General features: G+C 44.7%; 1 protein-coding gene across 13 annotated transcripts in view; it reads right to left on the reverse strand.

Moving 5' to 3' along the window:
• NCOA2 (nuclear receptor coactivator 2) overlaps window positions 1–22,482 on the reverse strand; it is a 1,057,595-nt gene that overhangs the window by 757,437 nt on the left and 277,676 nt on the right. For 2 of the 13 annotated variants that reach the window (XM_069220322.1, XM_069220315.1), the window contains exon 1: window positions 9,512–9,833. The exons of the other annotated variants lie outside the window; for them this stretch is intronic. The gene's annotated coding sequence lies outside the window, so the exon portion shown is untranslated. Of the gene's footprint in view, window positions 1–9,511; window positions 9,834–22,482 lie in introns of those variants that run through there. 13 annotated transcript variants of the gene reach the window in all.

Here is a 22,482-nt window from a genome sequence, read left to right on the forward strand (position 1 = left end):
AGGTTGCAGTAACTGTCTAATTTTTGGTGGGATGGGAACCCTAGGTGATGCTGCAAATGCACATCATGAGTAATTAATCGAGTGGTTCCTGGTGGTGTGGGAATAAATAAGAGTGTTGCTGAAGTTTGTTGGTTTTAACTAGTGTTCACGCAGTTAGCAATTAAAACAGATTCCCTTAGACTTGCAGGGGCAAAGACCTCTCTGCTTCCATTTATTCTACAAGTGTGAAGCTTTGTTAAACATTTTTCCCTTCTACTAAGCCTTCGCTATGCTGACACCTTCCTGAGACTTTTCTTTTTTTTTTAACCTTTCTAATCCCCTAATTAGACTTCTGGTTTGATAATTCTATATCTTTTCTATGTTTAAGAGAGAGAACAGGAGATTATGGATCATCTATTTTTTATTTTCAGTTTCTGTATTGCAGTGGTTGTCACTATTCTGTATGTAAGTTTGCTATGGCATAACCTAGTGAGATATATTTCAGCTTGCCAGCTGTATAGTATGTTTGAACATACTTCTGGCATGTCTTTTCTGGGTAAATATTATTATTTGTTCAAAAGTGTTTTTTTCAGCTATCCATGCCTGTTTTACTGTGGACTCTGTGTTTCAGGCAGCTTGACATTCTAAAGTGGTGTTTGTTTTGTTTTTTGCCGTGACAGTGTGAATTACCTTTCTAGTTTGTGGCACATGACTTCATAACTCCCCCCCCCTTTCTAAGTAAAAAGGCTACATACATCCTGCAGTGTGTGTTTTAGGAGACTGTTGAATCTGTTTATGTGATTTAAATTGTGTTTAGAAACTGTCTGCCCCATCCCCCTGTTTTTGCCTTAAAAAAGATTCATTTCAGAATGCGCGACAAGCAGTATTCCAGTGTTTGTTTTTAAACTATCTCTCTTTTACCTGGCAAGTAGACCCTGCTAGCTTGGAAGTGTGGATTCAGCCTGTCTGTATCCAAGGAGATTCTGAATAGAGCAGCAGCTGCCTCCTCTCTGGCCACAGGGACTGGACTTCAGTTAACTTGCTCCTTATATAAATTCCTATTGGTTTTTGCATATGTTGTTGTGAGAGGTTGTTGTGGGCTGGTCTTTCAATTGGTTGCTTGATCCAGGGCTGGGGCTGTGATTGGTGGATAAGGCTGAGATTCTGATTGGTTGCTGGTTCTAGGGCTGTGATTGGTGAATAGGGCTGAGATTCTGATTGGTTGCTGGTTCTAGGGCTGTGATCGGTGGATAGGGCTGAGATTCTGATTGGTTGCTGGTTCTAGGGCTGTGATTGGTGGATAAGGCTAAGATTCTGATTGGTTGCTGGTTCTGGGGTTGTGATTGGTGGTCAGGATTAGGGGTATGAATGGTGATTAGGGCTGGGTTTCCCATTGGTTGTTTGAATCAGGGTTACAAATCGGATTGGTTAGGGTTAGGACCAGGTTCCTATTGGCCAGTAGGGCTACTTAAGCCTAGGACTCGGGGCGTCTCAGTCCGGGCATCGAGGCTAAGGGCGGAGAGGACAAGGACAGTTGCCTGTTTAGGCCTGTTCGGAACAGGTAGGGCCTAGGGCCAGAAATGATGCCCAATTCTCAAATGACCAGGAATGATTTCAGTCCCTACACATCTGTCAACATGCAAACACATTATCTGCAAAGACATCCAACTCATGGATCACAAACTGACCGCAGACAGATTGCAATGTCCCATCACCTAACACAATACACATTATACACACATATACACATATCCTCCACAACTACAACAGTCAAACACCTGCATTCTCACAACAAAGACTATTCTGTCCACTCCCAATACCACAACCTGCTATCACCCACACAACACAAAACCACACTATACATCTCTCTCAGCCTTCCAGATACACACTCCCTGTTCATACTAACCAATAGCACCTCTGTTTGCTCCACACAGACCACCTTTCATCATAACAATGCCCAAACCCAGCCTTCCAACACACAACCTACAAACACCCTTACCCTTCTCTTCACCAATTACACACAACGATACAATCCACACACTTCACTCCACCACACATATTACCTCTTACAGTCATCACAACCAACACTAACTCCCCTGACACACATCGATCCCCTCTTACACTCACACCATACATTTATCTCCAAAACACATCAATACCCCCCTCTAGCACTCTAATTCCATTCACCAGCACTAACTCACATACAAATCCCTCACCAAAAACAACTACATCAATATCCCCTCTCACTATTCCACAAAAACAATCACACATCAGCACATCAAATCAACACTAACTTTCATTATACTTCTCGTCACAACCACTCCCACCCTCAGGACTACACAAAGAATACAAGTCCCGTCCTATCTTTACCCCCTACTTTCTCACTCTTCATTAACACCTACCACAAGCACCCCAACAACTTTCATTCACTCGCCTCTCCTCCATTGCACAATTTAGAGCCTTACATCATGATCCACTTGCTCCTCCCCCACCCCTAACCCATACTCCATCCACACTAAACAGACGCAAACAAAATAAACATGCCACTCTTAACCTCGCATCTCCTTGTCTATTACATAAGGCTACCCTACAAAAAACAGTACACTCTTCATGTCTCTCTCAGCCAAGTCCACCACCCACACACACAGACCCAACAAAATGCCTCCGTAACCTGCTGGAAGAGGAACACTATGTTGAAAAGCAAGACTATTGTGAGCCTCACACACTTATCACAACTAACAACACTCATGCTTCAAGCTCATATTATACTACTTACCCTTCTCCTAAACAAAACAAAACTACCACTAACAGACCTTTTCTAAACAGCCAGCTCATAAATGCTCGATCACTCAAAAAACAAGCACCACATCTACGACCTGCTCAGACACACAACCTGACTTACTATTCCTAACAGAATATTGGTTGGGAGATGACATGGCCCCAGCGTTGCACGAAGCCCTTCCTCCAGGCTATCAAACCATCACACAAAACCGTATAGGCAAGAGAGGAGGTGGACTAGCTATTATATTCAAACAGGCAATAAACCTCAGTAAAACAGACATTTCCATACAAGGTTGTGAAGCCCTCCTCACCAGATGCCACCCAACTCCAATTTCCTCCTTTAACTTTCTCCTCCTTTACAGACCTCCAGCTAACAACTCTACATTCCCACATACTTTTCTAGATACAGTCTCAACCCTTATTACACTATACTCCAACCTATGCATTCTTGGGGATCTAAACATTTGGTTTGACAAACCCAATATGCCCCATCCAAAAGCTATCACCACTGGCCTAGTCATACTGAACCTACATCAGATTGTGCAAAATCCCACACACATCGCTGGACACATCCTAGAGGTCATTTTTGCTAAGCCTGAACTAGTTATCATGCAAATCACATGGTCAGACCACCGTTTGATAAATTTCCGACATACATCTCCACAAATCAACACACCCCACAACTACTTACATACATGCACCTATCGACCATGGAGCAAACTCAATTTGGATGACATAGAAACACAACTAACAGCCAACACAGATCTAGATACAATTAATTCTGTTCCAAAACTTTATGAGTGGCTACAGGAAGCTTTTGATATCCTAATACCACTCAGAAAAACTAAACACGACAAAAGAAAACCAACACCTTGGAGAAACACAGAACTTAAAAAGATAAAGCAACAAATCAGAAAGTTGCAGAGGACCTGGCTCAAAAACAACAGTCAAGACTAACTGCAGCTACACAAACTTAACCGAATACACAAATCAATCAAAAAAGCTGAAAAAAGGTACTACTCAGACAGAATTCAAAATGCTAAATCTACAATCAAGGGATTTTATAAAATTCTCAATGAATTTCGAAAACCTACATGCATGAAAGGAAGTCATCCCACTACTCAAGATTTCACAAACAAACTGGCAACTCATTACACAACCAAGGCAGACACATTGGACTCCTATTTAAAACAGAAGAAAACCATCAGCACCAACCCCTTTCCTAAAATACCGTCTAAGAATAAACCAACCCAGCCGCTACAGTCCTTCCAACAAATATCCCAAGGTGAATTTATGGATTTGGTCAAAGCAAGCAGGCCTTCCGGTTGCCCTTCTGACCCTTGTCCACCACAAATCTTCAAGAACATTCTTTTATCTAGTTCAGCTGACACACCGGTAAGAAGAGTCATCAACAACTCTTTAACTACAGGAACTTTTACTGTAGCCCTAAAAAAAGGCATACATACGACCGTTATTAAAGAAAACAAACCTAGACCTGCAGGACCCCAACAACTACAGACCAATCACAAATGGACCTTTCCTGGGCAAACTGATAGAAAGAGCAGCATTCGCCCTGATGTCACAATTCATTGAAGACAATTCTATACTTTCAGACTTCCAAACTGGATTCCGCCCAGGAAGAGGCATTGAATCGGCACTCATAGCAATCTGGGATGATCTTAAAAACACAGTGGACTGCAATGGAGTTGCTGCACTACTTCTCTTGGACCTCTCGGCTGCCTTTGATACGGTTGACCATGACGACACCCTTATTCAAAGACTCCACGAAGCCGGCATACAAGGGACTGCTCCCAACTGAATTACTTCCTATCTTCAAAAAAGATCTAATATCTACTCGCCCCCTCCTTCTCATCCAAACCCTACCTCACAAAAGCAGGGGTCCCCCAAGGGTCAATCATCCCAACTTTGCTTTTCAACATCTACATGATATCATTACAAGAACTGATCAATGATTTTCATCTCACATGCTACAACTATGCAGATGACACACACATACTACTTAAATTAGAATGCCCCAAAAACATTGAAAACTCAGAAATCTTCAGTTGCCTCAGAGCCGTTGATCAGTGGATGACCTGGAGCCATCTCAAACTAAATACCTCCAAAACAGAAATACTCATATGTGGTGACAGGAAAAGTTATGACCCTCTGTGTGTCTGGCCTGACTATCTCGGACCACCTCCTCAATTATCCAAGGAAGTTAAAAACCTTGGAATCACCATGGATTCCAAGTTAACTATGAATGCCCAAGAGGACAAATTAGCACGAACAAGCTTCATCACCTTTAAAACTCTACGACGCATCTTCCCCCACCTCAGATTTCCACACAAGGTGCAAGCTACTATCTCGCCTGTACTATCCAAACTGGATTATGCCAATGGCCTCTACCATGGATCATCTCTATCTATTATGAAAAAACTACAACGTATTCATAACTATGCAGCCAGGCTACTATTACATGTAAAGCTGCAAGCCCACATCTCCCCTGCCTTGAGAGCACTACACTGGTTACCCGTTGCCAGAAGATGCACTTTCAAGCTGCTTTGTATCACCCACAAAGCTATACATGGAACAGGACAGCTTTTTATCAGAAAAAAAATAACCATATTCATCCAACAAAACAAAGAAACCTCCGCTCAAGATTGGCACCCTGCCTTAGAAAACCACCATACAAGAAAAAGACTATAGGTGGTACATCCTTCTCCGTTCAAGCAGCTAAACTACGGAATTCATTACCCCCAACTATAAGAGCCACAGATAACTTTCTTGTCTTCAGAAAACTACTCAAGAGTTGGCTCTTTCTTTCATAAACACCATTTTCAAACAACTATGGACTGCATACGCCTAGGTTGATAAATATTTCTTCTGATTATGTGTATATTTCTAGTTATGTATAGTTCTTTAGAAAATATGTATCGCTACTATGTCAAACTACACACACACTCTTTAAACCTAAGTATATTTACCCATGGCTCTAAATACTTATTGTATGTACATATATGTGTGTATATATTTGTGTATGTGTGTATATATATGTGTATATGTTGTTCTGTGCTTGGCATGTTCGTGGGTCATTACATGGCTCCTGGGTGGGTTGTTATACTAGATATCTATGAATCCCTGCTCTCTTCTTATCACACTTATCTACCCATCATCATATCATGTCATGTCTCTATCAATCTATCCTCCATTCCCACTCTGACTCATCCCAAATCCATTCTACTACTTTCATCTCCTAAATAACTTTGCCTAAGCTCTTCCCTCTGCTTCCACAACTAACTCACCAAAACTCACTTTACTACCATGACCTCCCAAACACCCCTACTAAATTAGCCCTCATTTATCTCACCCTGCTACTATGATCTCCCTAACCCCTTCCACAGTTTCTTACCTCCTCCATCCCCCTTTACTCATCCCAAGCCTAAATCCTATTACCATACACTCCCAATTAACACTTCTGGATTCTTTCCTCCTCCACCCCTCCATTACTCCAGTCAATCTAACAAACTCTCATATCTGCGGCTGAAATTAACTCATAATAATCCTAAAACTGTACTCATATTTCCCGATACTAATCCATCACGAATTCTTGTTGGGTTCCGGAGTAGCGTGCTACTCGCCAAAAAGCAGTTTGACGCATCGTCAGGGGTAGTAAGCGCTATATAAATACTATTACAATACATTAAAATGATTAATATCCTGAAATAAATCCTTGTTAACTACAGTCACTGATTCTTATTGTGGAGTCACATTGGCTTCACATGTCTGAAATGTTTTTTTGATGAGACTCCCTTTCGATGCTTCATATCAACTTATAAATGTCCATGCAACCAATGGGTAAAAAATCATTGGCAACTTAACTCAATCCTATGGAAAAGAACACTGAACTTTTTTTCCAACAGAGAACTGATAAATGGGCTGACGTGATACAGTGCTATGGAGTTAACACAAGTTTAAGATCTAACTTGCTAGTCACAGAAGCCTCACTGATATCAAATATTCTCATCCATGTTCTTATGCTTACAGCTTATGCAAAAGGAAAAGGGCTCTCCAACTTCATGTAGCAAAAGGCGCTGAAAATGGGTAACAGATTCTTGGGTGTTGAATGAACCTAATGGAAAATGTCAAACACAGCCACAAACTGCTGATTGGTGTCAATCAGAGGGCTTACTATTGTTCAGCGATAAGCTCTACAACGTACTGCACTCACAAAAGGCCAGCACAGTACTCCTGCATAAGGACAATGCAATTACAACACAGACATTCCTTCTTTTACATTATGGACATAAAAATGGTGCCATTGTTTACGGGACAGGTTCTAAGAATTGGTAGATGTTTTAACATTAACTTAAGTAAAGTAAGCTGCCACTACTATTGAAACAGAAGCAGCTGGACTTGGGCGCACGTGCTTCCTTTAACAAGAGATTTTTTTCCATGAGAAAGCGACTCCCATGTTTAGCAAGTTAGAATTTGCAAACCAGTAAGGTGAACAAAACAGAATACAAGTGTTGCTTGTTGGACAATAATGGCAAATAGCTGGACCACTTGGCCAATCAATTAAGTACAGAACATGACTCATCAAGCAATGCTTGCATTTAAAGTAATGCTATAGAAAACTGTGCCTGGAAAAGACTGAATTGAAATGTTCAGGGAATATTAACTATGTCGTTCAACTTAGTTATTTTACAGTTTTACAACTTCTGAGTGTAGCTCTAGTTCAAGTTTATTATCAGTGCGTTTAGTTCATGAAAACCATTGCACTTATACAAAGTGAAACAGTAAAACAGTAAAATTAGCTACTTCTGAGTGTATGGAACCAAAGGGATTCTATGGCTACAACTCGATGGATATACAAAATGAAGCAGTCACACTTAAACGAGTTACCATCATTACTAGTAAAACGTTGTGTTTTATGGGGCATGTGTGTGACTATACCAGCAGTGTTGACAAGTTTTTTTAATGTTATCTTAGGACGGTGTATGGCAAATGGAAAGCAGAGTGGACACAAAACAAGGATGCAAAGTCAGTTCCTGGAAAAGGCAGAGGGGTCTCCATTTAGCCGAGTCTTTCTCGGCCAATGTACTTACCAGTGAAAATCTGGCATTTGGGCAGTTATGCCACAAGTGTCAGGGATCTCACAGGCACCTCACCAGATTTTGCAGTTGGGCAGAGCCCTTTTGAATCATGCTCGACAGCACTGATGTACATACCCACAATGTTACTTTTGTGGATTATGCACAATCAGCGAAAGCACTCTGCGCTGCACTTAGAGACAGTCATTTCAAGATACTTTTTGACACGTTTGGAACAGCAAACTCCGATCCAGCTATTATGAACATACACAAAGGGGGCAGAGTCCCAGATACTCAGAAAACATTGCTGCATAGAGTTAATGAGGACAGGTAATCGGCAACAAGATACACAGCATATGTCTTAGAAGCAGGCAGTTACGTAACAAACCACCTTTAACTTCAGCCTAGAGGCTACTTATTTGAGGTGTGATCATGTGTCAGGTGATTCAAGGCAATGCAGTTCTGAAAGGAAGATGGTCATATTAAAGACTGTGGTGGCATCTGATTGGCTAACAATAGGACTAAAATTATATAAAACAAGGAAGCAATGTTGAGAAGGATGTAGTGAGCGATGTATTTGATTCTAGTCGAATAACCACGTTTACTGACGTTACTCCAGCTGCTACACTTAAAAGAATGGCACTATTTTTTTCCCATCAAGGTCTGAACTATGTTAGTCTCTTTCAGAGTGCTCCTATTTTTATGAGCAAGTGCACTGATGCAAATGGAGATATACTCAGAGGCATAGCTCCGGGGAGGTGTTTGGGGTGTTACACCCCCCCTAAAAAACGTATTCTGTAGTAAATAGTTAAGTACATGTGCTTTCAGACAGGTTGCGTGAAGTGTCTGTCAGATTTCACCTGGGATTTTTACATACCTACTCAGACAAAGACACTATTTTTTGAAGGCCTTTAATAGGTTGATGAGTTTGAAAAATAATGCGTTTTAAGCACTCCTAACAATTAACACTCTCTTGCCACTGCACCTTACCCAACCCCTCGACCCCATGCCCTGCTTCTCATATCATGCGTTTTAACAAAATGTACCAGCGTGAATGTTGGGAAATCTGATGCTCGAGACAGCGCACCTCCCCTCCCCCCAATAAATATCATACTGACCAAGCCACGACTCTGGAGATACTCATCCAATGATGTTCGTATCGTTTTTTGTTTTTTTAATAAAAACGCTGGAACCAACTTTAGAACTCTGCAGCGATGCCTTCTTTTACGTCCTGGTTTTGTCTCAACTAGTAATTGCTGCAAGTTCTGGAACTGTGGTATGTTCAAAAAGAAAAAATACAATAAGTGTTTTATAAAAATGTTCAGCTTCTTATCCTAAGTGATGTAGACCCTTTGGCATGCCCTACTCTTGTCCTTATTGGATTACAATCCTTGCGGCCTCTTTACACTACGTAATGAAAAACACAGAAGTACAGCTATTTTCGTGAACATTTCTGAGACTGTTCGGGACACTGCCCTTCGAAGACCAAGAGGCTAGGCCAATTCACAACAGCACGCCATCACTCCGCAACAGCACGCACAGAGTTCAGCAAAACATCTACAGCCGAGAAACATATCAATGCAACAACAGGGGAGCTGTTCCTGCTCTAAGAGAGCTGAGCAGCTGGGAAAGAGTCCGCGCGCTCCATGCAAACGCACCTCTGCCGTCCAGCATAGCCTCCCCCGGCGGACAGCGACTCTGTAGCAGTAGCAAGAAGCCTTCTGGCACTGCTTCGCATCCTACAACCGGCCATAATAACAAACCTGCGAACATCTCAAAGGCGAGGGTCGTGCTGCATAGCGGCCGGCAGCACGAGCGTGCACATGCCGCCGGAGAACGTGCGCACACGGAGGCTTATCTTCCCTGTCATCTGCTCCTAATGACAGCTGACAAACCTGCCAGCAAATCCCCTTCCCTAGCTGCTGATCAGACAGACCCCCCTCTCCTTCCCTCCCTCCTTTAACAGGCAGCACAGAAACCAGGCACTGGAAAATTCTGCCCTGAACCCACCCTCCCCCACCCCACATTTGTGTTTCTGTGCCTGCTCTGAAAAGCAGCAGTAGCAGCAGCTCCCTTTACACGGAGATAATAGCCGGCCCTACTGCAAGCCACGTGACCAAACGCCGACATTATCGATGCTTTATGGTAATAGCCGCTTGAATAGGCCTCTCCCCTGCCCCCACCCCTTCTCGTCGAGGGGCGGGCAGAGGGGCCAAGCAGGGATGAGAAAAAAAGAGAAGGAAAATCACGTGCACTTCCCTTTCAAGAACTAAAACTGCGTTCAATCTCTTACTTTAGGAGGGTTACGTATACAATCGCTCTAATACCTACATAGAAATCGCGTTACAACATGCATCCATTCTTACTTGTCGCTGATCACTTAACACTCCACTAAAAGTCACATTACTCCTCTAGCGAAGAACAGATGTCATACTGTAAAGACAATGTGCGTGCAAAGGGTGTCCGTTACTACTGCGAGCACACCACGCACAATTCCCACAGTCTATTTATAACCGCTTGGTAAATCGTGCAGCGCCTTTTTACCCCGAGTGTGAATTTGTAACAGATACATTTTTACGCACCAATTTACCAATAAACTGACACATTTCGAAGACAATGTATCTTGTGGATGAACATCTTTCATTTATTTAAAATGCATGCGACTAACACCCACCCAAAAAATGTGTGAAAACGAAAAAAGGACATTTTCTTAGGGACATTTCGCAGGCTAAAACATACATGACTAATTTATACTATCAAGTGATGTACATTCAAAGTCCCTCCCCTATCACGCCTTTCCTATCCACGGTCAACCATGTTATGATTTGAATAAAATGAGCACTAACTGCATGTATAACTTATTGAAACCAAAATCCTTTACACGCACTTTACTACTTAATTTTCTTTATTTTTTTTATTAAATAACTCTTTGCCCGCAAGTGTTTGGGCAAAATAGTGAAACTACGGAGTTAATGCATTACCGCTTATTCCTTAATAAACACAGCGAATAGTAGTGCTGTTATAAAACTTTCCGTACCTCAAGAAAACAAATGAAAACACTTAAAGATAAGCAAGAACATTATTCGAAACAAAGACTCAATCTTACTATACTGCACACACATTAAACTGAACCAGTCAAATAACAGATACATTCCTTTTAATTCTCAAATTGCAAGTGGACACAGTCAGCCTGTGAAGAAAATCAGTGGGACAGAGATGGGACTAGAAATGCCTTATGCCCAAACCTTAAGGAAGTCTGGCCATAATTTGCGCCCATCAAGGACACCCGTCCTCGTCCCTATGGTTAGCAGATTAGCGTCGGCACTACTAGTTACAGAGGTAAATGTGTCATTGGTCATCTGAGATAACTGGATACAAAACAGCGTAGCTAACGGATACGTTTGGCCGAGAAAATATATGGAAAATTGAGAGGATACAAGTATAATGCCAAGGCTAATTAAGAAACTAATCTTAACGAGTGCACACCTACGAGCCTAGCAAACAAAAAACACTAACAAAGGCAATAGATCTGGCTTGCATTGAGAATCCTGAGTAATTTATTTTAAAAATCCTAATGCAGTGGAGGAAAAAAAACGCTTTCAGTATGCAATACTACGAGATAAAGAATTAATGGGTGATGAATCAATGTACTTTTCAGATGTAAAATTAATCTATATGTACTTCAAGACAAGTAAACTAAAGGGGGAGGAATGATACGTCAAACTGCCGATAACTTACGGGGAAAGAATATACTCTAAGTGGTAACACTAGGTAAGCAGACAGATGCACTGTAATGCCAGATCCAATGATAAAGCGAACTAAAGAGTGAAAATACCACTGTCACAGGGACATCTATTTAATAATTACAATTTTAGCCTTTGGTCAGTTTAGTTACACTTAAACACCTGAAAACAATGATGTGCAAAAGGAATAGAACATGTAGGTATGAGCATGTCTCAGCGCGTGCATTTAAACTACCAATGCTAACCTAGTAGTTTGAACATTAGAGTGTGTATCAGGGAGGCTCAAAACATATCAGAAAGATTGCTAAAGATAATGCGACCTTCATTATGAGCTTGTGGTAGCCTCTTTTCCATTATACGCCTGTGGTTATCAATGCTTTCCTGCAGCAGACAGGACACTGTTTGGACTGCTGTTTTAATGCAGAGCTTTGGGAGTCTACTGCATAGGCATTAATATATCATACATGGCACACCCCAATTAATGTGTGCAGGCATGCCTTTACTAGATCCTTCCAAGTTAACTTTAGAAGACAACTGTGCACTTTATACCAGATTGCTGAACTGCTGGTTGGAGGACATTGACAACATTTAAATAGCAATGGTGGCTTTAGCAGCCACGTGGACGGTAAAAACAGTTGATGATTTCAACAACAAGGTCTTTGATTAGCATTTGTTGGTCCAGTGATTTATCAAAGTTTGGAAGTTGGTTGCCCAGTGTCACAGTCAGTTGTGATGCGCCATTATGAGATGCATTGCAAACTCACGCAGCTCATATATGGCTCCTCTACAACCTCCAAAAAGGTAATTGATGACACACTACCCTCTGAATAATTTACTTCAGTATGGATGTAGTGAAGCATGGTCATGCTCAAAGAAATGCATGTAGATAAGAAGTGGAATTCCTATAGCCCAACGCCCAGGACATATTGTTTAGGGTCAAGGAAAACAAGTTTTCATATTTATTTTGTCCTTGGGACAAGTAGGACCAACCCTCTGTAGAACAAATTCTTTGGCTGCCTGTTTACTTGTACCACATTTTGGTTTGAAGAAGGGCGTTGTCTACAGTAAATTCAACATTTGTGGCCATGTTAATGCTGTTTGAACTTGTATTTATGATTCATTAATGCAAAGTCTTCATTATTAGGGTGCATGCACGCTAAAGAAATGTTGTAAGCTTAGACAGCACTACTGATAGTCCGAGTATAAAAATGTGTACACTCGTTTGCAAAGCTGAACAATATGAGGCTACGTATAATGCTCCCAGAATGCTCTGAAGAGATGCAAATATGTGCAGAAGCTTGAAAGCAATATGGAGGATTCTTCAATTTAAAAAACAAAATGTTCATTAAAAAATGAAAAGAGAAAAAAACACGTTTTAATAGCTGCTGTGAAATTTTAGGTACCATTTCTTTGAAGCATCATTTAGTACAATTTGTTAATGCATGGTACTATTTCTAAAAAAAATATATCCATAATGGAAAAATCAGTGTGGCCAGTTTCAACACTATTATAGGAAACATTAATATAAACAAGCATTGTCAAAGTCAGTAGGTTCGACATTGGTTGTCAGTCTTTTGATTTTGTCAACGTGTGCCTTGTTCAGACATCGTTTTTGTAAAAGGCTATTGATGTGGGAGCTGCGGGCCCTCACTATAACAAACACTGGCAAAAGCAAAAACATTTTTTGGTCTCAAAAAGCACACATTGGCACAGTGGTTCCTGGCATTTAACAAAACCACTTTGTGTGCGGATATGTTCCTTGTGAAAGAGCACAATGCTGTCACGCATAGTGAAGCTAGTCAATAGACAGAGAGAGCGCGAGAGAAATGCAATAAAAACAAAAGGTCTTGGTTAACATCAGACCTAATTAGGGGTCTAATTCTGTCCTTGTATTACTGCAGATTTACAGCTCATGAATTACCAAGAATATAACGAAGTAGGCCAGGAGATGGTACTCCTAGAAACTATTTGTGAACTACATTTTAGCTCAAGACAAATATGTACTTCTAGATTTGATCGCGTGAAAACCTGTTGAGCATTTACAAGTTCACTTTCCCTCCAATTACGATCTCTCCGCAAGGTATTTTGCTTAAAAGGCCTGTGGAATCTTTAAAGAGTTGGAAAATAAGACAACACTTTGAGCTAACAGCAACATATTTAGCCATATTCTCAAAGAGCAAGCTATTGGCTGATACATTTGGTCTCAGTGGAGGGTTTGTTGGCTACCTGTGGAACTTGGGCTGAAATAATATTCACTATTACGGGATGTTGGTAAATGAGGTATCTTTTAGGGGTATCACCAATCATCCCATCATGTGAAGTTTTGGATACAATTTTCTGTAATGATTTGGGTAATTCTCATGTGGGATCATATGTAAGTTCTGAAGAGAAAGTTACTTACTGTTGGTAACACTCTTTCTGGAGATTACACTACGTAACTGCACATTCCTTAATGTCTGACTATCCCAAAGCACCACAATGGATCCAAGAAATTCAACAGTGGTGTTATGCGGCTCTGAAACAGAAGTGGCAGAGAAAACAAGTCTGTAAGTGCAATGACTGCCATCAATTTTGTGTCTTTCTGCACCCTCAAATGCAAAATGTAGAACTGCTGGCGAAAGTGTGCTGACCTCTAACCAGGGACCTTTTTAAATATTAAAGATGCCACTTCCGGGACTAGGAATGCTGATAGGCAGTGATTAATCTGCAAGTAACTTATCCACCTGAGAGAGCTTTGCCAAAAGTCATTAAGTTATTCTTCTGATGGAAACGTTTAAGTACAGATTACTCACCTTTTGAATAGATACCAATGCAGTACCTTCCAAAGGTGGAGGATCTGTAGAATGAACTCAAATCAAAAGGTTCTGCGCAGCCCAGTAGGCAAAGTTTCCTCTAGCCTGACCTGGCTGTCAAGGCACACAGTAGTGGCTCATGAATGCATGTACCAATGCCCATACCATTGCCAGGCAGGTATGAAGCATATGCACCCCTCAAGTCAACACAATAGTGGTGGCCCTGGTGGAATGAGCTCTCAGACCTTCAGGGGTCACAAAATGGTAGCTGTATGAAAGGGCAAATGCTCATGCAGGAAGCTCTGTGTACAACACTCTTCTGGCACAGTACATGGCAATGAAAAGGAGTTGGCCCAAGTCCTTCTTGATCATCTTTAGCACCCAAGGGAGGAATGGTAAACAGTAGTAATGCGATGAGAAGTCACTCATTCATTCCAGCTGAAATGTGTCCCCTAGACTGCGCCTCAGAAGAATCTCTAGCGAGTAAAACTGCTGAAACTGAAAGTTGGACGATGGCAAATAGATCTAGCCAGGACTCTCCCCACTGACCGAAGATTCCCTTCGCCACAGCACAGTGGAGATGCCACTCATGGTCTGTCAGACAATACCTCCTCAGTTCATCTGCTCTGGCGTTTAGCGGCCTAGCTACATGACTGACGACCAGAAAGATATTCTGTTTCAGTCACTTCTAAAGATGCAGGGCCTGTGCCAAGAGGCTCAAGATCCCAAATCCACCCTGCATGCTGCAGTACCATAGGCTGGTAGCATTTGAGAGAACCTGTAGCAGCCTCCCCTTGATAAATTACAGGAAGGATTTGAACGCCAAGTGGCTCACCTGCCACCAGCTTTCAATTAGAGACCTTTGATCCACATTTCCACTAGATGACCCCACCCCTCAACCCAGCAGCGACACTTCAGTCACTACTGTGAGTTCTGTGTTGGAAGGAGAGTGGTCTGCTGCATGTCAGGCTGGTGTCAGATATTCACTGCTGTAGATCTGGAGCCATCTTCTGTGAGATCAGTAGTGTGTAGCACTGAAAAGGGAGGTTCCAGTGTAGGGTCCCTCATGTGCTGTCATGCAATGGGATAAGGAGGATGCATGAGGAAAGGAGAACAAGGAGCTTCAGAGCCACCCTCATTAAGACCCAGGACGGATCCAAACATATCAGGATCATATCCTGAATATCCCAGTCTCATTGTAGTGAGTAGAAAGCTTTGCATGTCACCATGTCCAGTACTGCCCCCTCTAATGGAATCTTCTACAAGAAGGGTAGTTGTGACTTTGGATCATTGATGGTGAACACAAACAAGGACAAGGATCTGTCCGTCTTCTGAACATGCTCTATACTAGACTGTTGAAAACCCACCTTGAGCAGCTAGTCATCGAGGTAGGGCAAGACATTTACTTCTGACCTCCAAAGACAGGCAGGAACCACCACCAGCACTTACATGAACACCCAAGCGGCCAAGGTAAGGCCAAAGGGGAAAGCATGCCAACATAAGCATCTTGGAATTTGTTTAACAGGGAAACATTCACTGGGCGAAGGTCCAGGACAGATCTTAAGTCTTCCACCCTTTTCAGGTCAAGGGAGTAGCTGGAATAGCACCTTGTGCCTTTCTCAAACTCTACTACCCATTCAATGGCAACCTTGCAGAGTAAAAGATTCCCCTCTTGCATTAAAATTGTCACGTTCTCCTTCGAAATTTGTTTCTGGTGTGGGAGGAAACTGAGGTGAGGACAAAGGGTAGGGCGTAGCCATTTTGAATAATTTTTTTTTTTTTTTAAATATATTTTTATTAACATTTTGTTGTTACACAGTTTCATACTTGTTCATTTTACATGCATTTTTTGTTTATTATGCTATATTCTACCTTTTGCTCATTGTTTGCACTTTTTATTGTCATTTGTCTTAATGGTCTTTATTCAACAAATTGTGCTCATTTACTTGTTAAAGCGTGTTTCCTTTCTTCAATTCGCTGTTCTGCATAATCAACAATCAAACAACAAACTTGAACCCCTTCTTCCTTGTAACTTGGGAGGGTGGCGTATAGGGTTAAGTGCAGGAAGATAAGGGAGGTAGAGGGGGAAGAGGAAAGTGGGGGAGAGGGAGAAAACACGGTATGTGATATACAATTTCTGGTGACAGTCATATTGGACCGGTTGGAGGTGAGGAAAAGGAAGAAGGGGAGTAAAAAGAAAACAAAGGACCCCAAAAGGTCAACTTTATGGCTTTGTGCGAATGGCTTTTGTGATTGTTAGCTTGAAGGTACTATATTGTATTCGTTTTTGGGTGAGGGAAGATGTCAACCCAGGGCGCACCGTGGGAGTGGCAGGTCACTCACGTTGCTTGCTATTACTGTCAGTGGAGTGGGGGTCAGAGTTCCAGCTGTCCTCACACCCTTACTCTTGATGTGATCTATGTGTGGTCTGGGTCTGTTTTTGGGTGTCTATCTATGTACTTCTACCATTCGGTTCCAACCTCGGTGGGGATTGGATTTCACTGGTTTCTCCTACTGGGCCTGCCAGCCTCTTATTTATACTCTCCCAACTCGTCATTAAATTCTCCCACCCCGGAGCTATAGGAACCTGGCGGATATTCCTGGCTTCTTCTGCTTTTAGGACCTGTAGTTCAGCACTAGACCATGCTGATATATCTCTTTTCCAGACAGACAGCAGAGGACGGTCTGTGGTCTTCCAGCCCCTCGAGATTAGTCTCTTATAAAGGGCCAGGGAAAGGTCCAGAAAGCGTCCCTTCACTTTTCCGCAAAGCGCAGCCGGTCTGAGGCCCAGCAGGCACAGCTCAGGGGTGGGTCTCAACTCAAACTCAAACAATTCAGTCAAGGTGGGCAATATTTCCCTCCAGCCTATTTGGATCGCTGGGCAAGTCCAGACCATGTGGTCAAAATCCGCCCCTCCTCCTCCGCATCTCGGGCAAGTCCCCAAAGTCCCTCCATATATACGGAACAGTCTGTGAGGTGTGAGGTACGTTCTGTGCAAATAATTGTATTGAATGTATCTTAACCGTGTATTACGTGATATCTTCCGGGGGTAGGCCAGTATTCTCTTCCACTCTGAGTCAGTTAGTTCCCGCCCAATTGTGCCCTCCCACCGTCCTCTCAGCGACCGTAATGGGTCTAAGGCTGCCTCAACTTGGGCCCGATATATTTTGGTGATTAGATGTGATTCCTCCCCTAATGTCAACAGTGAGTGCAGGACCTCATGTGTGGCAGGTTCCGCATTCACCGTGTCCCAGTGAGTTTTAAGAGTGTGTACTAGCCTCCCATAAAGCAGGAACTGCCCCCCGGGAACACCCTCTTCCGTTAATTCAGCAAATCCCCTCATCACTCCCTCCTTGAAGAGTCCTCCCACTACTTCTATTCCAGCAGACAACCAGGGGCCAAGTCCCGTGCTTCCCGGCCCCCTCCCCCTAGGTTCTATGGCGAGCACCGCCAGTGGCAGCGCTGGGGAATATGGAGGGCCCACTCCCACCCTTTTCGTGCATCTTTTCCAGCATGCCATTGCCACTTTTATCATTATATTGTTCCCGGGGGGGGGGGGGGGTTATCTTTCTGTTTGTCATGCATGCCGCAATCCACGCCGTGTCAATTGCTCCTTGGGCTGTATACAAATCCAGTTGGCCCTGGCCCGCAAGCCAGCCGGGTATCCACTGTAATTGGGATGCCAGGTAGTATGCCTCAAAGTCGGGGGCTCCCAGGCCACCCGCGTTGGGCGGCCTGCAGAGTAAGTGTTGTTCGCCTGCGCCCATTGTCCCATATTAGTTCTCTGAGTAATGCGTTCAGATCGCGGAACCATGCTCGGGGTATTAACAGTGGCAAGTTGGTGAAGTAATAAAGAAGTCGGGGGAGCATGATCATCTTGGAGAGCGCCACTCTGGCCATCACCGACAGTTTCAGAGAGCGCCAAAATTCTACAGAGGATCTCAGGGATCGGAGCGCACTACCAAGGTTGCCCTCTCTTAGGTCTCCCACGTCATGATAGATCTGGATCCCCAGGTATCTAAATGTCCGTGAGGCCCATTTCAGGTCTGTTGGGCACGTTGCAGGACATCCATATCCGGGCATCAGGGGGAACACATATGTTTTATTACGTTAAGTCTTAATCCTGACACCTCTCCAAACTCCTCCAGGGCGTTCAGGGCCCAAGGGAGACCAGTCGCCCCATCTCTAAGATAGATCAGGATGTCATCTGCATATAGCGAGATAATGTGGTCAGTTGGTCCCCACTGAATCCCTCTACTCGTTCCGTCCCCTCGTACCCAGGCCGCCAGGGGCTCCATCGCCAGGGCGAACAACAATGGAGATAGGGGGCATCCCTGTCTAGTTCCTCGGTGCACTGGGTAAGCACCAGAGATTGTCCTACCTGTCTTGACCCTTGCCAGTGGGGATGAGTATAACAGATCCACCCATTCGACCCAGCCCTCTCCCAGACCCATCTTTAACATTGTCACCCTCAGGTAGTCCCATCTAATTGAGTCGAAGGCCTTTTCAAAGTCCACTGCTAGCATGATCCCAGTTGGCGGTTTCGATTCACTGGGCATATGTATGATAGAGAAAATACGCCTAAGGTTCAGTGAGGTGCTTCGACCAGGTATGAAACCGTTCTGGTCAGGATGTATCAGGGTGGGCATAAGAGGTAATAGCCGGTTGGCCAGGATCTTACTGAGGATCTTAAAGTCACTATTTAGCATTGATAGTGGGCGAAAGTCTGTTACTGATGCCTCCCTGCTGTTTGTTTTAGGAAGTGGTACTACCAATGCCTCACGCAGTGTGCGTGGAAGTTCTCCATTCTTTGCCGATTCCGTATACATTTCTATCAGTCTGGGGACTAGTAAGGATTTATACTTTTTATAAAAGTCCATAGGGAGACCATCTGTACCTGGGGTCTTCCCAGGGGCCAACTGTGCAATTGCTTCAGTTGTCTCATCCGCGGTCACTGGGCCCCCCAAGCCGACCCTGCCCTCTGGGCTCAATACCGGTAGGGGTATCAGAGTTAGGAAATTGTCAAGGGTCCCCGTCCTCAAGTCTGTGGGCTTCCTGTATAGGTGTGTATAGTAATCTCTAAATGCGTCGTTAATGGATTCTGGGCTGAGTCTGCGTGTTCCCCCCCCTGTCTAGTACACATGCAATAGGGTCACTGTCTCTGTGCGGGCGCACCAGCCATGCCAAAAGTCTACCGGATCTCCCCTCCTCTGACTGTATGGATGCCAAGTATCTTTGCCTACTATGGCATCTAAGCCGCTCTTCAGCTTGGGAGTGCTCTCTACGTGCAAGTTCATACTCTTCTTCCACTTGCCCTGCGGAGCACTGTCTCAGCTCCCCCTCATGTATGACCCTCTCCAATGCATTTAATTCTCTCTCAAGCGTACGTGTTATCCCCACCGACTGTCCAAGACAGTGACCCCGTGTCCCCACTTTGAGTGTCTCCCACTCTATGCCTCTGGCGGAAGTGGATCCCTGGTTAGTTTCTATATGTTCTGTTAGGTAGCATCGTAATTCCTCCCTGTATGCCTGGTCTTCTAGCGCTGTCGGGAGCATTCTCCATGATGGTATGGGGGGTCTGTCCTGTGTTACTCTCAATGTCAGTAATAGAGGGTTGTGATCTGATATTGTGCGGGCAAGGTACTCAGCATGGGTCATATTTCGAGCCAGTCCCGCGGTGCAAACTATCCTATCGATTCTAGTGTGTACCTGATGGAGACCCGAATAAAACGAATAATCCCTGGTCGCTGGGTGTTGAAACCGCCAAGCATCTACCAGCCCCCAGTCGTCTAGCCACCCAACTAGTTTTTTTGCTGTTTTGGTTGATGTTGCTCCCTGTAGTGGGGGGGTAGATCTATCTAGGTCAATGTCGAGCACTGCGTTAAAGTCTCCTCCCATTAGTACTTCCCCCATGTGTTGACGAGTGAGGTGCCTAGACAGGTCCGTCATGAATGATGTTTGGTCCTGGTTGGGGGCGTATATACAACTCAGGGTCAACTGGAGCCCCTGTAGTTTCCCTTCCAATATGACAAACCTTCCCTCTCTGTCTATGTTGAAGGAATCAATCGTGAAGGGGACCCCCGCCCTAATCCAAATCAGGACTCCCCTTGCGTAAGTTGAATATTCTGTGGCAAACACCTGTCCCCTCTGTCTACGCCTTAGTTTCTCTCCCTCTTTCCTAGGTGCGAGATGGGTCTCCTGTAATATAGCTATCTGCACCCCTCTCCTTTTTAGAAAGGAAAGAATTCTATGTCTCTTAGCAGGAGTACCCATCCCCCTAACATTCCAAGTTATGATATTGTAGTCCGCCATCCTATTCTCAAGTCCTGTTGTATGTAGCGCCGGCACGCCCCTGGCCCCGATCGATTCCCCCACAAGCTTGTACCTTCCTCATACCATTTCGCACATGTAGCCGATATAACTAGTAACTGCAAACCCCAACTCCCCATCCCCAGGGCACCTCCGGAACTGTAGGCTGCCCAATAAGTTCTGCAACACTGCAAATTATTCAAACACATCAATGCAATACTCGCCAGTCAGGACTGACAGGCAAGAGTCTGGTCCGGGGGAGTGGCCAGGTCCGGAGGGGCCACCTCACTACTTATCTTGTCTCGCCTTTCAGCGCCGGTGCGGGTTCGATCTATGCAAGTTCGTCAGCGGTCTGCGGGGTCACTCTTGGTGTGTAGGTCTAATCCCCAGAGCCATCGGGCGAGGACACCACCGCGTCGTCCGATTCCTCTTCTGAGACCTCCCGGGGCAATGACTCTCCACCCACCTTGGCCGCCGCTTCCAGGGCCTCTCTCTTGCCAGTTTCTCTCTGTGTCCGCGTTGGCACCAGCCGCTGGCGGTCTCTGGGTCTTTTCCCCCTCGGGGTCCGCTGGGTCCCGCCCGCCCCGCGGTTCTCCAGTGCAGGTCGCGTCGGCCGTGTCCCAGATCTTTCGAGCCATTCCCATGCCTCCTCTGGAGTTTGGAAGAACGTGGTTTTCCCCTCCGCAATCACTCGTAGTCTTGCTGGGTAGAGCAGCGAGTACTGTATCCCCTCTTCTCGCAAGGTTCTTTTAACGGCTAAGAAGGAGGCGCGCTTATTTTGGACCTCCAAAGTGAAGTCAGGGAATAATGTCGCTTCGCCATTGGCTACTTTAAACGGGCCGGTTTCCCTGGCTTTCTGTAATAGGATGTCTCTGTCTCTGTAGTGCAGGAGTTTAGCTATTACTGCTCGTGGTGGCCTGCCAGGAGCGAGTGGTCTAGCTGGCACACGGTGTGCTCGCTCCAGTGAGTAAAAGGGGGTCAGACATCCTGGTGCGACAACTGTGCTTAGCCATTTCTCCAGAAACTTCACTATATTCGTCCCCTCGGCCCCCTCAGGGAGGCCCACCACGCGAATATTGTTCCTTCTATTTCTACCTTCTGCGGCTTCAGCTCGCTGCTCGAGCTTCGCCACTCTGCCAGCCAAGGAGGTCACCTCCGCTGATACGTCTGCTTGTTTTGGGACGACTTCCGCTAGCGTTGCTTCCACTTCTTTTACTCGGTCAGCTAATTTGTGGTGATCAGCTCTCAGGAGGCCCACCTCCGTCGCCACTTGATTGATGTTGCGCTGTAATGTGGATTTGGTGTCCTCAATGGCTCCCAGTATCTTGTCTAGAGTGTCTTGTATTTTGATTTGCGACTGGTTCTGCATGGTCGGTTCATTGTCCCCCAGTGGTGTATGTGTCAGGGGGTCCATGGCTGTGCTCTTATGTCTGCCCTTGGGGGACATTGGCCAGGCAGGGAGGGGTGACTCTGAGTCTAGCGCACTGTTCAGGCGCTTATGCCGTTTGCTGTTGATTCGTCTACTAGCCCAGGGCACTGTTGTCGCAGTCTCTGGATCTGGTCGCTCCAGGGAGAGCCCCAGGCACTCCGCCAGCCACACCCAGCGCCGCGTCCGTCCCGCGATAGAGGATCATCCGATCCAGTGCGCTCAGGCCCGGTTCCTCCAGTGGCCCCCCGCGGACCAAACGATCATGCGTGCGCCGCGCTCCACAGATGAGGAACCAGTCCTGGGCCAAACCGGGGCAGGTGTGCTTTCGTAGATTTGCGTTGTTGTGTATAGGAGGG

Source organism: Pleurodeles waltl, chromosome 2_2 (assembly GCF_031143425.1).
Source record: "Pleurodeles waltl isolate 20211129_DDA chromosome 2_2, aPleWal1.hap1.20221129, whole genome shotgun sequence".
In the NCBI taxonomy this organism is placed as follows: domain Eukaryota; kingdom Metazoa; phylum Chordata; class Amphibia; order Caudata; family Salamandridae; genus Pleurodeles; species Pleurodeles waltl.